Here is a 17,251-nt window from a genome sequence, read left to right on the forward strand (position 1 = left end):
ACAGGGCCGATCTCTCCCCCACAGCCCACCTTGATCTTTCTGCTCTACATATCATTGTGTTCAAATAATACTGTGTGTATTTAAAAAGGCTCCAGAAGACAGCTGCCTGGGAGTATTAATCATGAAGAGCCCAGTGCTCGGTCGCCATGGCGACTCCTGACAAAGCTGAAGAGCAGTTCCCTGCCCCACTTCCTGGGGCCAGGGGGATGCAGGGATGCTGCATCCCTCCTTTACCCTCTTCCATTCTTCCTTCTCTCCTTCCCTCCTTGTCCGCTCCTTCCCCTTTCCTCTTCCTGAAGGACTTAAGAACAGGGACAGAAAGGAGGGAGGGGCCACCGGGTTGACAGGCAGAAAGCCAGCCAGGCTGGGGCAAGGATAAAGGAAGTATCCACAGCGCGCCCAGCTTCCCCTCAGCGCGCCCAGCTTCCCCTCAGCGCGCCCAGCTTCCCCTCAGCCCATGCAGAGTCCTCAGGTCTCCGCGACCGCCATGGCAGGAGTCTAGTGTCCGTTCATGGAGCAGGGGCCTCTGTCCTCTCTTCCCTGCAAAATAGGGAGTCATTTTTATTTTCTTCCTTTTCTTTCTTCCTCCTCGTCCATTTCCTCCTCCTCTTTGTTTTTCTCCGTCTCATGACAGGGCGGAAGTCCAGATCCTAGTGCTATGTTGGACAAATGCTTTTGTGTCCTGCACACATGCTGGTTTTGTGTTGTTGTCTGAGACAGTCTCACACATCTCAGACTAGCTTTGAATTTGCTGTGTGTAGCAGAAGATAACCTTGAACTCCCGATGCTCCTGCCCCGCTCTCCAAACAGCTGGGGTTACAGGTGTGCACCACCATGCCTGGTTTACACAGTGCTGGAGACCAAACCTGGGGCTTTGTGCACGCCAGTAGCAAGCGCTCTTGACGACTGGGTGACAGCCCCAGCACTATCTGTTCGTTTTAAACTCAAGGCTGTTGATTACTAAACAATTCTGGGTATTTTGTTTGGTGACTGACAAGACAAAAAACAACATTGGGCACAATGGTTTATGTCTTGAATTAGTCCTAGCACTTGGGAGGCGGAGAAAGTAGAACCACGTGTTCATGGCCAACCAGGGGTACACAGTCACTGTGTCATAACGAGTTCAAAGCCAGCCTGGGCTACAACCTGAGTCCCTGTGCTGAATAAAACAAAATTGGGCTGAAGAGGTTGCTCAGTGCTGGGCGTTGGTGGCCGCATGCTTTTAATCCCAGCACTCAGGAGGCAGAGGCAGGCAGATCTCTGTGAGTTTGGGGCCAGCCTGGTCTACAGAGCTAGTTCCACGACAGCCAGAGCTACAAAGATAAATGCTGTTTTGAAAAGCAAAACAAACAACAAAAAGAGGCGGTTCGGTGCTTAAGAGCATTTGTTGTTGCTCTTATAGAAGAGCAGGTTCGATTCCTAGTACCTACATGGTGGCTCACAGCCATCCAACCCCTTTCCAGGGGACCCTGCAGACACTTGTGCGGTGCACATATATGCATGAAGGCAGAACACTCACACACATAAACTAAAAATAACTCTTTAAAAAAAACTCACAAAAACATGGCAAAGAAGTGATGTTGTATGCATCTCAGCCCTCAGGAGGCAAAGGCAGGTGGGTCTATCTGAGTTCAAGACCAACCTGGTCTAGAGACTGAGTTCCAGGATAGCCAAAGCTATACAGTGAAATCATGTCTCAAAAACAAAATAAAAACAAACACTAAAACAGGGCTTGGGAGATGAGAGATGCCTCCACGGTTAACAGCAAATTTGCTCTTGCAGGGGACCCAGATTTGGTCCCCAGCACCCGCAATGCACAGCTCATTCCGACTCCGGGGGATCTGACTCCCTCTTCAGGGCTCTTCAGACACCTGCACTCACAGGTGCACACACCCACATGCAGACTCACGCAACTACACATAATTAAAAATAGAACAAGAACAGGAACCACGTTTAGTGGACATGGCTACCTAGCACACAGGGAGCTAAGGCAGGAGACTCGTAAGTTCCAGGCCATCCTGAGCTCCATAGTGAGACCCCCGTCTCAAGAATTGGTGAAAAGGAATCCAGCCACCTCTAGTCCTTTGTTGACATTTGTTGTGTCGGTGGGGTATTAACACATTACTGTCCTAGCTAGCGTGCATGCGTCATGCGATACGGGTGCCACTGGGTGTCGAGAGTCCCTCACGAAACATCATTTACGTCTACGCGCTCAGGACTACTATTATTACCTCTGTTTTACAGGCGAGGGAACAGAGGCTGTTCGTTTCCCCAGACTTATATGGGGTTAGTAAATGGTGGCTAGATGTCTAGATCAAAGACAGAAACACTTCACATAAATGCCGCCAAGCCTTTCTTGCAAAATTAATTAATTAATTAATTAAAACCTTCATTTTCTAGGTCTAGCGGAGGCATGGGGGAGCCAGCTGGCAAGCTGAGCGAGGTACCCTAGTTGCAGGTGTAAGGATGGGTACCCTTGCACGGGGCCTTGGCGCGTCCTGCCTCGCAGGCGCATGAGCGGAAGCATCTTTATGCTAGCACGGTGGACTCTGAAGCGGCCGGCTCCGTGTCTTGCGCTAAGTTCTAGATTGGAATGAATCTGGGTTTGGGTCAGCTCTTGCCCTCCTTGCTTTTATTCTGCTTTGGCTGACGGGGGATCTGGAGAGAAGAAACAAGATGGCTTGCTAGAAGCTATTCTCCCACTATGAGGGAGGTTAGCCTTTCTCCTGCTCTCCACTCTGCACCCTTCCTAGTGCAGCAGTTTCTTCCAGGTCGGACCCTGCCGAGGCTGTGTTGCAGTGGCAAGCCCGCACAGGACCCTCAAGACGCCAGAGCCTCCCAGTGTCCAGCATCCATTTCCGACGCTGTGATAAAATGCCCTGACCAAAACAGCGCCTCATAGTGGGGAAGTCACAGACAGTAGTAGGAACTTGAAGCCACTAGCCACATCCATAGTCGAGAGCAGAGAGAAAAGTAACATGTCCTGCCTCCTCCAGTGCTTAGCTGGCTTTCTTGACTCCCAGGAAGCTTAAGGCTGGCCTGCGTAGAGGATGGTGCCACCCACAGTGGGCGGAGTCTTCCCATTAAGATGGTCTCCCAAAGGTAAATTAATGACGACAGTCCCCCATTTAGACTCTTCCCACATGACTCTGGATTGCATCAAGTTGAAAATTAAAAGCTAACTATAATACTAAGGTCCTTATGAATCACAGGCAGATCAGAGGCAGCGGGTGGACCTTACGCGTCTCCTCTCCAACCCTGGGATTTGGAGTCAGCCTCCCACTACCCCTGTGTTACACCCTACACCCAAGTATTTCTTCTTTCCTGGTGACCTCCTGCTTCCTCTCGTCTGACTTGAAGTCGTCTTTTTATATTTCACACTCTCCCTTCCTTCATCTCTGTGTGATTTATGTAGTTGTATGACCTAAGCGCGTGGTGTTATGACCTTGAACTTTGTTTCCGCCTGCCTGCCTCCCCAGCGCTGGGATTACAATTGCCTGCCTCCAAATTCAGCATTTCCGTGTGGGTGGGCTGTGGGAGCCTCGTGTTTGTGGGACAGAACCACCCCCAGCAGAGTCTTTCTTCTAGAAATAGATTGGTCAGTGCAACATGACTCTAAAGCACCAGGTTATCAGCCCACAGGTGCATCCGTGAATCTGAAGTCTGGGTGTTCTGTCTGCATCCCTGAGTCCTGTCCACCAACAAGCTGGGCTTCTAGGTGTAAAGGACAGAAATACAACCTTGATGAGTTTAGAGTGGGGGTGGGGGGTGCAAGGGAGGAATTTATCAGCTCACAGGAGTGCTTCAACTTAGGGAGCAGACACCCAAGGATGGCCAGGACAGTGGGCTCAGCACAGGCCTGCCATTTGCTTATTCTGTGACCTTGGATGAATAACTAATCAACTTGTGGGGGAGTCTGGGCCATGGCTGAGTCCGGAACCAGAGGCTGAGTTTCTAGAATGTTCCCAGGTCCTTCCTCACTGGTGACTGAAAACTTGGCCATTAGTAGATCTGTGTGCTGCCCTCTACTGCTGAGGTGAATGAAGGCTCTTTCTGAGTTCCAGGCAGGGAGTCCCTGTAAAGGCCTGCCCTGCCTCCTAAGGCAGTGTTCCAGCCACTGGGCATGATGCATACAGCTGACAGCATCACTAATGGCTTGCACTTGTTTTCAGGGCCATTCTAGGAGGACAGGGTACCACTGTGAACCAGGAAGGCCTCAGCCTCAGTCACTGAAGGCAAGAGTCGGTCCACCATGGGCCCCGGCACCTCCTCATACTCTGGGTCAGATCAGTAGTTCTCTTTGGTTAACATGGCCCCTGGAGCAAGCCACCTCCTCCATCTGTCTGCCAGCTCCAAGGAACACTGCCCAAAATAAAAATCCCCAATTAGAAATCCCTGCAATCCAGAGCAAAACAACTTATTTGTTTCCTAGAATATTCTGGAGCTACATTTGGCTTGGCAGCCAGTGGGCTCCACATAGTCATGCCGTGTACCAGCGGGAACTTCTGTTCAGCCAAGGTACAAGAAGAAGGCCTGCGGTCCACCTCCCAGGCAGCAGCAAGCAGGAGCCGAGGACAGAGCTGGTTCGCTCAGTGCTGTGCAGTGGGTTTCTGGAACACGGTAGAAAGCGCTCTAAAGGACTTCAAACACCAGTCCCCACAAAAGCTGAACCAGTGACCTCTACGTTTGTCAGGGACACATGTCCCGCAGGGAGACAGAGACTCCAATGAAGGAGGAAAGGCATCGGGCTGGGAGTCGGGGGAGTGAATTAACCCCATGCTACCACTCACTTGTTCTGTGACCTTGGACATGTGCCTAGGCTTTGTTTCCTTACCGATGAAATGGGGGTTCAGAGTTTGTTCTACCTACCTACACTCACAATAAAGAGTTAGAATTAAAGCTAGGCATCATAAGCCTGCCTCTGCCTCCCGTTTAAAGGTGTGTGGGATTAAAGGTGTGTGCCACCAAAGCCAACTTTCTGGCACCTTCTTAAATGGGGTAGGTGGGATTGAGCATCATGATTTGACTTTATCGCTGTCTTCCAGTTCCCTCTCCTTCATTCATTGATCCATCCACCTAAATATTTCAGCCAGTCCATTGACTTAGTACAGAAAATGTGTGATGGCCATGGCAGAGGCGGAACAGGCTCGTCTGAGACCCTAGGAGGATCTGGGGTAGATCCTAACTGTGCAGTGAAGATATACAGGGATGCTTCCCCCCAAGGCTTGCACTGAGATCAGAGACTGGTAAAAGTGACCCAAGGAAAGGAGAAAGTTTGCGAGGGAGGCAGAAGATACAGTCAGAGAGGACACGGTTAAATTCAAGGTGCTGGAGAAAGTTCTTCGCTGCTGGAGAATAAAGCACGGAAGGGTCAGAAAAGAGAAGCCGGGATCAGCGGCAGAGCTGGGTTAGCTTAAGCCAACAGGGACAGGGTATCTCTGTGGCTTTTTTGGGACCAGGCTGCTCAAACTCACAGACATCCCCCTGCCTCTGCCTCCCGAGTGCTGGGATTAAAGGTGTGCGCCACCACCGCCTGGCTAAAATAATTTTTATTGCATTTATTATGCATTTGCATTCCACAGCACGTACATGGAGCTCAGAGGACAGATTGCAGGAGCCAGTTCTTTCCTTCTACCATGTGGGTCACGTAGTCAGGCTTGGCGGCAAGCTCCTTGCTCCCCACCCCATACGCTTTTAAAGCTTGCTCAGGCATCTGGACCTCACCACTCACTAAGTCAAGCTGTAAAGATGACACAGGTCTTTGTTTTGTTTTTTTGTTTGTTTTGTTTTGACATAGAGTCTTACCTTGTAGACTTGGCTGGCTTGGGACTCACCGTAAAGACCAGGCTGGTTTCGAACTCATAGAGATCCACTTGCCTCAGGCTCTTAAGTACTGGGATAAAAATCGTGTGCCACCATGCCCAGCTGGTGACAGCTTCCTGCATTTAGAAAGAGCAGTGTGGCTGCAGTAAGGAAGATGTCCCAGTGGGAAATCAGCAAGGAGGCTGGGCGGAGTTCAGTTCAGAGGACCCTTGCCTGTTACCTTATGAGGGCAGCAGGAAAAGATGGGGCCCAGAGCTCCACCCATCTAGTAGCTCCCTCCCCCACTCAGGTCGAGGAAGCAGGGTCCTCAGTTGGTACCTACTTAAGTGGAGCCAGCAGCAGCAGCAGCAGCAGCAGCAGCAGGGCCTCCCCGCCCACACACATTGTGTTTGTTTATGGAGCTGTAATTCACATACAGTACACGAAGCAAACCTTTTGTGTATGTACGGCTCGACGACTTCCGCAAAATCAAGACGCAAAGCGTCTCCGTCCCCAGAAAGTTCTTTTGTGCTCCCTCCTAGCCATCAGACGCCACTTCAAGCAACCTTTCTTCAATCTGTCAATAAGGATTAGTTCTGCATATTCTTTTTTTAAAAATACTTATTTTAAGAGCTGTTCCCGTTACTCATCTGTCTCGTGGAAGCATGGGTGGGGAGAGATGCTCGCCCCTGCCCCTCCCACCCCACCCCACCCCACCTCCGTGCCACCCCGCTACCTGTGCTGGGCAAGGGAACCTCCCCCTCACCAGCTGAAGCACTCTGAGAGTGACCTCATTTCACCTGGGCAACACTCCCAGGGGTGGACTATCCGGGCAATGCAGGAGAGCGCACCCTGGTGGTGAGGACAGGGGAGAGCTGGCGGGCTGACCCACCCTGCCCAGGCCCAGAGCCGGGGTTGTGAGTCGACCCACCCTAACTAACATCCACCTCATCCGTGACCTGCTGGAGCATGTGAAGAGACCGGCCCTGCTGACCCAAAGCTGCAGGATCTCCTCAACACAGGGCAACAACGGGATACCCAAGAGGGGTCCCGGTGAGGGCCCAGTGTAGCAGAAACCAAAGAGAGGCGGAACCAGGCCAGTGGCTCTTCGCAATGAACAAGGCTGTATACCTCCCAATCCTACCCAAAGAGCTACCAGCCCGTAAGGCCAACTCCGTCTCCATCTTTCAGGAGTGAGATCCCACAGCATCCAATGGAGCCATGCTAGTGCTGAATATGCTGTGCAGTCTGTTTGTGTCTTCACCACGGTCAGCCTCTGCCTCTTCTGCTGATGTGATGGGTGTCATGGTGAGTATGACAACAGACTACTCAAGACTGTCATCGGCGCCCCCCGCCCCACCAACTGCTTAGCCCCCTGGCCGAGGTCACCTGTAACAGCTTTGGCATAATTGTGGAGGCACTCAGCCATGGCCACAGTCCGTGTTGTCTCCCAGGAGACTAAACAACCTCTTTGGGAAGCTGGCGTGATTGATGGCCGTGGGCTGCCCAGAACAACATTCCTGCGATCACCGGTACTGTATGGGCAGAAGGGAGCCACACTCTCTCAAACACCATCGATAAAGTTCACTAACCCTAGCCTAAAAAGAGGGGGAAGAGACAAAGACAAGGAAGCAGGTGCACTCGGGTCACTGGAGAACAGCCCCTATGAACAGTGATCTTGGCAGGTGCTGTTCGAACGATACATTGTCTCCCAGATGAGGAAGCTATTTGAGAAGAACCAGGAGGCATTACTTTGATGGGGGAGGCGTTGAGGATTCAAAAACCCACACCATTCCCAGTTCTCTCTCTCTTTGCCTGTGATTATGGAAGCTCTCAGCTATTGCTTCAGTGAGGATGAGGGGTTGCAAGCGTGGCAGGGACTAGGAGATGTGACTTGAAGACATCCTCCCGGCAGGAGTGAGTACTCGCACGAACTCATCCCCGGAGCTCCCTGGTATTTGCAGGCAGCCTCTGTTCTTCTCAACAGTTGTTGCTGCCTGTATGAATCTTGTAAATTTCAGGAGCTTTCTGAGACTTGTAAATTCTTCTTTTTTTTCTTAAGGTTTATTATATATACAGTGTTCTCCCTACGTGCCAGAAGAGGGCACCAGATCTCATTGTAGATGGTTGTGAGAGCCACCATGTGGTTGCTGGGAATTGATCTCAGGACCTCTGTAAGAGCAGCCAAAGCTCTTAACCTTTGAGCCATCTCTCCAGCCCCCGAGACTTGTAAATTCTATTTGCTTCTTGAGCCTTTAAGGAAATGTTTTGATTTGAAGGCCACAGATGCAGAAGACTCACCAGCTTTTGAAACTCCCTTTGGGTTCACTGTACGTCAGAGGCAGGAGATGTTATACTCCACATTTACAGAGGAGGACTCTGAGGAGTATGCACTTTAAGGGTCACACTCTCCCGTCCCAGGTTAGTTTTACTGTTGTTGTTACTGAAATTAGGAGTTTCTAATATAGTTGGGGGCTTAATACCTTGTTAGAGATATGGTCTGAAGATACCTTTTCATCGAAGGTGGTCCTTCCATTCTGTTGCCCACCCCATTTCTTTCCCTCTTCCTTCTCAGTATTGGGGGTTGAACCCAGGACCTCTCAAATGCTGGGTTAGTGCCCTGCCACGGAGCTGCATCTCTAGCCCGAGTGTTGTCCACTTTGATGGGTTTCCCTGTCCGCTTCTGTTACCTGCGCTTTTGGCGTCATGTCAAAAAAGTCTCCACGATCTGTGACAAGAAGCTCTTCACTTAACTGCCTTCTAGCGGTGGAAGGGTTTGGGTCTTAAAGAAAGCCTTCCATTTGTTTTGAGTTGGGTTTTGTATTTTTGTGTATTTGTGAACTAAGGGTTCAGTTGCTTGCTTGATTGCCTTCTTTCTTTCTTTCTTTCTTTCTGGAACCTATATTTTTATTTTATGTATATGGGTGTTTTGCCTGTGTGTGTGTCTGCATGCCACATGCCCTGGTAAAGGCCAGAAGGTCCTCTGGAACTGGGATTACAGGCGGTTGTGAACTGCCATGTGGGTGCTGGGAATCGAACCCAGGTCTTCTAGAAGAGCAGCCAGCACCCCTTCTAGCCCCTTTAAAGGGATATGTTTGCCAAATGGACTAGAGCAGGGAGAAGATGAAGCCAAAAGGGTCGTCTTTTCTTAAAGAAATGATCTGTTCTGCGCCTTTATGCAAGTATCTATTGCATGTTGAGTACATCTTCCCCTTCTCTCCACACCCAAGAGCCCCTCTTACGTCATCATTCCACCACCGAGGGGGTGTCTCCTCCAAGCTTTTTGAACTCTCTTCTGAGACTTGGACGGCAATGTCGTGCATTTTACATGTCTGAAACACACCAGGCTTCTAGAGGTGGCTCCCGTCCCCCCAAACCCCCCCCCCCGTGTAGCTAATATTTTCCTAAATTGAAAAATATCCCATTTCGTTGGACATGGGGGCCCCCATATGTGGGGACAGGAGGATCATAAGTTCAAGGTTATTCTTGGCTTCACAGCAAATTCAAGACCGGCCCAATACCCTGTCTAAAAAAAGACAATATTATGGGCTGGTGAGATGGCTCAATGGGTGAATACACTTTGCCTTAGGGTTTCTATTGCTGGGAAGGGACACCATGGCTACAGCCACTCCTACAAGGGAGAAATTTAACTGGGGCTGGCTTACAGTTCAGAGGTTTAGTCCATTGTCACCATGGTGACGCGCAGGCAGAAGGAGCTGAAAGTCCTTCATCTCGAAGGCAGCAGGAAGTGGTCTGTGACACCGATGGTATCTTGAGCGTCAAAGCCCACCCCCACAGTGATGACACACTTCCTCCAAGTGTCCCCCTCCTGATAATGTCACCCCCTGTGATCTCAGGCGGGGCCAGTTACATTCAGACTACCATACCTTTTCGTTGCCAAGCCCGAGGACCTCATTTCAATTCCAAAAGCCCCCATGGTGGAAGGCGAGAAGGTGTCTTCTGATCCCTGCATGTACACTGTGCACGGACACAACACACAGTAAATTAAAAACAAATAGATATTCCATTTAAGAGGAACTCGAAGACAAGCTCAAGATCTGCTGTTTTTCTACCCCACGTCTCGTCTTCATGTACTACTTTTATTTAATTAACTTCAATAACATAATACGCTCTCCCAAGTGAATCAATCACTCAAGACTATCCCACATAGTCTGACCCAACACAGTCCCTCACTTAAGGTGAATTTTCGTATGTTCAGCCAGGCCTGTTCTCTCTCCTTCATCTTCTCTGTTCTGTATCAATGGGGCAAGCCAGCCAGCTCAGCGGGTTTAACATTTAACAGATCCTTAAATGGCCTCACTTGGCAGAGAGGAGCGCTCGGATTAAATGCTATTTCTTGTAGCAAAATTTTTCCATGTTTAAGAAGAGTTCAAATATAGCTGAGATATTATTCATCTCGAAGCCATCACCCACCAGCCTGGATGTAACTTCCTTCTACACGTTCTGGAAACACTACCAGAATGGGACTTTTAGGCTGACTAAGAGAATCTCGGTCTGAGCCGGCACCACCTTTCCAGTACTAGTTAATGTTTTCTGTTGAGGGTCAGCTGAGGGCCATAATGGCTCCTGAGTTTTCCTCCTAGTCTCCTGATTTAGCGGCTGCAGGTTGGGGAGACACAGCCTGCTGGGAGTCATCCCTCCCAGCACTGACTTTGTTTCTAAGTGGTTCTAGACTCTGTAAGAGGTGACCGGGGAGCTGCAGCAATGACTCTAGTTAATAGAACGTGCCGTTTTGTTCTTCCAGGCGAGAGGACTTGGATTCCCAGCACCTACATCAAATGGTCCACAAGTGTCTGCAACCCCAGCTCCAGGGGAAATCTGTCCCTCTCATTTCCCGTTGAAGCAGGAGGGAGGCCAGATTTCCTAGAGCTGGAGATATGGGTAGCCTATTGGTAAATGCTGGACTCCGAACTCAGATCTTCTGAAAGAGCAACAAATATGCTTAATCGCTGAGTTGTCTCTCCAGCCCCATCAGAAATATCTTTTTTGGGGGGATGGGGAGGAGGCATTGTGTCAGAGTAACTGCTTTGTATAACAACTCTGGCTGTCCTGGAACTCGCTCTGTAGACCAAGCTGGCCTCCGACTCACAGAGATCTAGCTGCCTATCTCTTCCGGTCTGCTGCGATTAGGCAGTGTGCCACCACTGCCTGGCCATTAGGAATATCTTAACTGGTGTAGTTCATCAGTTTTGTTTCTGTGAAAACTGCACCATTTGTTAACATGTTTGGATCATGGAATCTGGGCTCACCTGAATCTACGTTCATGGCACAACAGCACTGATATTTGGATCCAAGCGCCTCCTCCTGTGTTCAGGCTGAGCAAGGCAATCCAGCATGAGGAAAAGTTCCCGAGAGCCAGCCAGAGCACCAGGCACAGGATTTTTGTTCGTTCGTTTTTCAAGACAGGGTTTCTCTGTAGCTTTGGAGCCTGTCCTGGAACTCGCTCTCAAACTCACGGAGATCCACCTAAACAGGCTTTTCTTAACAAACTTCCCTTTAGAACTTCCAGAGTCTTGAGGTGTTTCCCTCCAGGAACCCTTCGACTTGGAGGAAAGTGTTCCACGCTCTGTCTACTTGACTTTGCGGCTCCCTTGCTCTGCTGTCTCTGCTACCTCCTGTCCCTCTCACGACAGCACTGACTGGATGTTTTACTGCATCTTCTCTAACAGGGATCCTGCACTAAGGGCAGAGAACAGAAGTAAATGAATTACATGTGAGTAGATGTTCCACATAGAAGACCCTCAAATTAAATAGGCAGTTCCCCTCTCCAGGCTGGTCTCCGTTGGAGTCTTTGAAACCCACAGTACTGAAGTAAGGTAATGACAGTAACTGCTCTCTCTGGGAGTGGGAGGGGCCATCCTCTTCAAATCTTGGTGATTGTGGGGCCAGGGCTGTCCTTTCTTAGACACCCTTTAACATCTCAGGACTCTTGAAAAACTGTGCTGTGCTGTTAATGGGAATGTAAATTAGCTCAGCCATTATGGAAACAAGTAAGGATGTTCCTTATAAAATTAAAAATAGAACTGCCATATGATCTGGCAGTCTCATTACTAAATATATATATATATATATATATATATATATATATATATATATATATATGCGATCAGGATCTTGAGGGGATGCGTGCACTCCCATGTCACTGCAGCCAACATAGGAAGTCAACTTAAACATCTATCAAAAGGTGAATGAGAGGAGAACATGGTGTGCACGCACATGCGCGCACACGGCACACACGTAAATACGTTATTTGGCCTCAAAAGAGAAAGCAATCCTGTCATTTTGTGATTGATCGGATGAAGCCAGAGGGCATTGTGTTACGTGAACTGTATGGAGCACAAAAATAAATATATTAAATTGTCTAATTATACACGAGATCTTAAAAGCCCAATAGAACGGTAGTTACCAGGATCTGAGGTGTGGAGTTGTCATGGCAGCCGATGGTCAAAGGACACGAACTTTTATTGAGATGGGAGTATATTCAGAAGATCTATGGTTACAGGTGATGTCAGTTCTGCTTTCATTTTTATTTTGCTCTTTGCAGTGGTAAGGATGCATGCCAGCGCCTCTCACAGCCAGTGCTCTTAAGCGAGCCATCTCTCCACTCCTAAATTCCAATATTCTTATGTGGTCTACCTGCTGGAACCGTGGGAGACTGTGTGAGACATATCCAGCAATGGTTTTGGATGGGAAATAAAAGGGGGGAATGATCGCTTGGCTTGGAGATGCTCGACTGGTTTCGGTTTAGTTAACACACTGTCTAGTTCACTTCCGGGACTTCTGGTGGCCACGGTCCTGACGTATCCTTAAGAGAGCTGTGGTCAGTGTGACATATGTATGCTGAGGGCAGAGGACAGGCTTCTGCTTTACAGCAGCCAGAAGGCTTTCAAGCCAAGCTTGCCGCTATATATCAGTTTTATCTGTAATATGGTAGTGGTTTGTTTATGTTTACTCACTCTTAAATTTTTTTTATTGTTATTCATTCATTTACTTATTTTTGTTATTTTGAGACAGTAGCCATGGCTGTCTTGAAACGTGCTGTGTGTAGACTCGACTGTTCTTGAACTCACAGAGATCCATCTGCCTTCCAGATGCTGTGAGCCAGCATGCCCAGCTTCCAACTTTGGAAAACAAGAATTTTGAGTTTGCCTTCGTTGCTACTTAGGCCCAGTATTTTCTCGCTATGCCTTTGCCCGCCCTCTTTTCTCCCTATTAGGATGGTAGTATATGTCCCGTGCCATTGTAGGTTGGAAGTATATGATTTAATCTGCTTCTTGATTTCGACTTCACAGGTGATTATGGTTAAGAGATTACCATGAACCTCAGAAGACACTTTAGACTTTGAACTTTTAAGCATTGTTGAGACTGTGGCAGACCATGGAGACTTTTGAAGTTAGACTGAATGCATGTTTGCGTTATGACTCGGTTGCCGGCCTACGGGGGCCAGGTAGAGAAATGTGGTGGTTTGCCTAAGAATGGCCCCATAGGATCATATATTTTGAATACTTAGTCACCAGGGAAAGGCGTTATTTATAAGGGTTAGGAGGTATAGCCTTTGGGGATGGGCTTTGAAGTTTCAAAAGTCCAAACCTGGTCCAGCCTCCCTCTCTGTTTACAGATCAGGATGTAGCTCTTAGCTACTTCTCCAGCATCATACCTACATACTCTGGGCTGAGATCCCGGATTGTATGGAAAGGAGAAAGTGAGCCTTGCATCAGTATTCGTCACTCTTTGCTCGCTGATTTTGGACACTTCATGACTAGCTTCTTCAAGCAGCTCAAGCTCCCATACACTTCCTGCCAACTTGGACTGTACCCCGTAACCGTGAGCCACTGAATCCTTTCTTCCTTTAACTTCTCGTGTCTGTGGTATTTTATCACAGTAGCGGTAAAGCAGCTAAGACACCTACAAGATAATTGCCGGGTCCTGGCTTCCCCATAGAAACGGGAACTGAGTTTCCCAGGGACAGAGGCTTAGAAAGGCGAAGTAGCTCGTCCAGGGTCACTGAGCCAGTAAGAGGTGGATGCAGAGCTCGTACCAAGTGTTCTGTGTGACAGGGGACAGTGTGGGCGCTGCAGAAGCCCGGAGAAGGAGAAGCCCGGAGATGGGATTGGGGGAGATTGTAGATGCTCGCAGGCCACCCTGATAATGCTTTAGCATTCTTCAGGGGCAGCCAAATGCATGGGGTGGAAAAGAGAGAGCATTAGTAGGTCAGGTCTGCACAGGACTCCTCTGTGGGAGCGGGAGGGCGTTGTGTAGGACTCTGAGAGCCGTAGGTGGCTGGTGTGAATAGGGCAGAAGTTCACCGTTATCTACAACCGAGCAACTTCATCCTCAGATTCTTCGACAAATGACCTCTATTGAGGCTGGTTCTCGTAAAAATATTTATCTCCAATGAGAACAGAAATGAAAATATCTCAGGCAGGGAGGAGGGAGGGGAGATATCAGGGCATCAGGAGCCGGAATCTCAACCATCTGGAATCCTGCTGAGTTTTGGCCGCCCATTCCAGAGTCTCGGGTATCTTGCCGAGATGTTTGTTTTCCAAGGAGAGGGAGGGGCGGGGATAAATTAGTGTTGGCTGCTATTGTCACACACCAGGTCCTCTTCACCTTGGCATTTACAGACTTCCTCACGATGGCCTGGAGAGCATGTGAAGAGATAGTAAAGGAGCCATGAGGGGCACCAGGGTGGAGAGGGTGATTGAGCTGTGCCTCTCCAGGTTCTTAATGCCACTGCTGCCTGTGGCTTCCTGGAGGCCCTGACAAGCCTGGCCCACTTCCAAAGGAATCCCTAAACCCAGATTTTGCTATCGTCATTACAAAAGTCTCCGGATTGCCGGTGCTCTGCATAGGAAGCACAAATGTATGAAAAATTCTTAAATGCTTCCCCATTAGGAGGGTGCCTGGAGCGGTGGTAGGGAGGCTGATAAATAGCAAAATCCAGTTTATTGTCAGGTAATGAAATGCATTTCTCTTCCTTGGACGAGGATGCCTTACCACTTGAGCGGGTTCCAGCGGCTGCGTAAGAGGGAAACCGAATGCCTTCTTTTTTAGCCTGTTTGGTTGTTCCTTACCATCCCCCCCCCCACTGCCACTTTTTAAAAACAGAGTGTAAACAGACCCAATCTGTTGAGGACGGCAGCTCTGAAATACACCATGACCCTATTTATGCAGCGGCCACCACCCAAGGCGTTTGTCATTCTGTACCGCCGCCGTGGGGATCCCACTGGATTGTACCTTTCCATATCTTCTAGGTCCCCCCACACACACACACACATTTTCTTTTCCTCTATTTGCATGCTAACTGTGCTGTATTTCATGAACAGAGAATTCGTACCTGAGGCTGAAGAGGTAGCAGACCACTATCTATGGTTGGAGCCTGGGAGATGCCACACCTAGCTGGGAGGGACTCTTTAAATCTGCAGTATCCCAGACCTAGCCTCCAGTGGGATAGACAATGTACCCAAGGTTCTAGAGAACCTAAAGCTGTCAGTGTATTTAGTTAAGGCTTGTGGAGCAAGATCAGATCAAAGGGATACATTCTTCATAAAGATGGGGAACCTCCCGTTTGAGAATTGTTGGGTGGATGGCATGTTCAGAGGCTGGGGATGCTGGGCATTTGTTTCTCCCCATGAAGGAGGCTAGCAGTTCAAGGACACTCTTGGTTACTGAGGCAGAGTGACGGCACATTCAGCGTTTGATTCGAAGCCTTGCTGTCCTCATGGGAGTCAATGATAAGTCCCTCAGTACCTAGAAAGAGAAATAGACTTCCAACTAAATTTTCTGTCTGTCTCTGTTTCTCATTCTCTCACACCTCAGGCTGGCCTTAAACTCACTCTACAGCCAAACTCCTTATCCTCCTGCCTCCATCTACCAGGCACTGGGATTACAGGTGTGCATTACCATGCCTGCTTTGTGCAGGGTTGAGGATAACAGGACCCAGAACTTATTCCGTGATAGAAAAGAATGCCAGCAACCCAGCCACACCTGCAGCTTGTTTTTAATGTGTATGGGTGTTTCCTGCAAATACATCTGTGTGTGACGTACATACCTCGTGCTCGTGCAGCCCAGAAGAAGGTACTAGATCCCAGCCTGGAATTACAGGTGGTTGTGAGCTGTCATGTGGGTGCTGGGAACCGAACTCAGCAGTAACAGTAAGTGCTCTGCTTTGTCGTATTTTTCGAGACAGGGTTTCTCTGTCCTGGAACTCACAGAGATTCACCTGCGTCTGCCCACTGAGTACTGGGATTAAAGGCGTGCCCAGCAACGGTAAGCGCTCTTAATCCCATTTCTCCAGCTTCTTTCTTCCCTTAAAAAAAAAAAAAGATTCTTTGAGAATCATATGTATCAATACACTATGGCCATAACACCCAAATTTCCTCTTCCGACTCCACCCATACCCCCCCATGTCCCCTTCTCGATCTCATGCCCTCTTTTATTTTAATATCCTACAACGTTCAAATTTAGAGTTGCTGTATGTGTAGGAGTGTGGGGCCCCTCACCGGAGCACGAATACCCGAGTAGTAGCCACCTCCCTGGTCATCTTTCTTATCACACAGTGCAGACGAGGAAAAATTGAAAGTCTTTTGCCGGTGCTCCTTAAACCCGCCAAGGACATTCAAGTCTCGGGGCGGGGGGAGCCTAGGTTTGAGTAGAAGGCCTGTGTCTCCGGAATCAGCTGGCCGGCCTTCATCACCCGCCCATTGCTTTCTCATCATCAGAGTCCCTAGCTGATGTTGGGGACTGCCATTTCCAGACGATGCCCACTCCTCCTCCAGTCTACATTAACTCCAGTGTCCCTCAAGCTACGGTACGGACGATAAACGTAGCTGCCACCTACACATCCACTTACAATAGTAGGAACTGGTGAGGGCAGGAACTTTACCTTAACTAGTACGTTAAAGGAAAGGGAAGGCGAAGGTAATTCTGCAGTCGTCACCAGATACTCGAGAAGCAACACAGGAATACACGCGTGATCATGGCTGTGCTAATCCACATGTAACTTTGGACCTTTTGTCATGAAGACGTCGGGCTGGGAGAGTATTAATCAATGGCTTCAAGACTTGTGGGTGATCGGAACAACCAAGCCAAAGTAATTGGAATATTTATTTTATTTATGTGGGAGCTTGTATTAAGGTCAGAGGACAAGAGCAGGTTTTCCTCCTATCATGTGATTTAGGGTAGGACTTAGGTTATCAGGCTTGGCAGCAAGAGCCACATTACTCCCCCTTCCCCTCTTTGAGACAAGGTCTCATGTACCCCAGGCTGGCCTTGAACTCCCCATGTGACCATTGTGACCTTGAGTTCCTGATCCTCCTGCCTTTAACTCAGAGCACTGGGATTATAGGCGCTCAGTACTTGGTTCTGAGAGTTACCTCAGGATTTTGTGCATACGAAGCAACTCTTCCACCCACCGAGCTGTATCTGA

Source organism: Phodopus roborovskii, unplaced genomic scaffold (assembly GCF_943737965.1).
Source record: "Phodopus roborovskii unplaced genomic scaffold, PHOROB, whole genome shotgun sequence".
Taxonomy (NCBI): Eukaryota; Metazoa; Chordata; class Mammalia; order Rodentia; family Cricetidae; genus Phodopus; species Phodopus roborovskii.